Source organism: Fonticula alba (assembly GCF_000388065.1).
Source record: "Fonticula alba strain ATCC 38817 unplaced genomic scaffold supercont2.3, whole genome shotgun sequence".
NCBI lineage: Eukaryota > Rotosphaerida > Fonticulaceae > Fonticula > Fonticula alba.
The window spans coordinates 904,663-905,573 of NW_009242973.1; positions in this window are offsets into that span (position 1 = coordinate 904,663).

Genomic DNA, 911 nt, shown 5'->3' on the forward strand with positions numbered 1-911 from the left:
CCCCCCCCCCCCCCCCCCCTCCCCGCTCCCGGCCCTCCGACCGCGGGCCCGGGCGATGGGTACACACAATTCAAAGTGCTCGTCCCCGGGGCAAACGGCCGGAGCTTCGGGAAGCGTGCCCGTATCCCGGACTAGGGGACGCAAAAGGTTGGCGAAGTCAAGAGAGGCCTGAGTCCCCGGAGAAGGGGGCGGGCTTCCGGGGCCCCGGCGCCCGGGGCGCCTTGCATCGGCTTTCGCGCACGGCCGATTGGCATTTGGTATGCACACTTCGGCGTCCCGGGGGGGGGGGGGGGGATGCCTTGTCCCTCCGGCGGCCCCGGCCGCGTGCGCGTCCTGCGTTCCGACGGGCCCGGCGAGGGTGCATCCAGTTCCCGCCCCCGCCCCCGGAAGGGGGCTTCCAGAACAAGTCTTCTCGCCTCGCCGCTCGCCGAAGTACCAGGGCGTTTCTTTCGGCCCGCAGCAGGGGAAGGATATTCGCATGTTTTATATGCCGCGGCATATACCGCGTGCCGAAGGAATAGTTGTGGGGCTCCTAACTAGATGCGTGCATGCGTGCAGGCACATTTTTGCACATCCAGGCGGGGGCGGGGACGGGCCCGTAGAACACACACACACACAGACGGACACACGGACACACAACGCTGCCTTCCTGTCCCGAGGGGCCGAGAACAAGGGCTGGGCCGAACCGCCGGGGCCCGGCCTGGCCGGGGGGGCCGGCGCGCCCGGGCGTTTCTGGTATGTCCGCGGCTGATATGGGCGCGCGCGCGCGCGAGCTGCGGGGTGCCCGGCATTTGTCCCCAGTCGGCGCGGTGCGGGGGCTGTCCGGCCAGGACACGGACGCCGGCCTGGCGCCCCCGACGAGTGAGCTCCCCTCACCGCCCCCCCCCCCCCCCTTGCCCATTGGCCAGCGG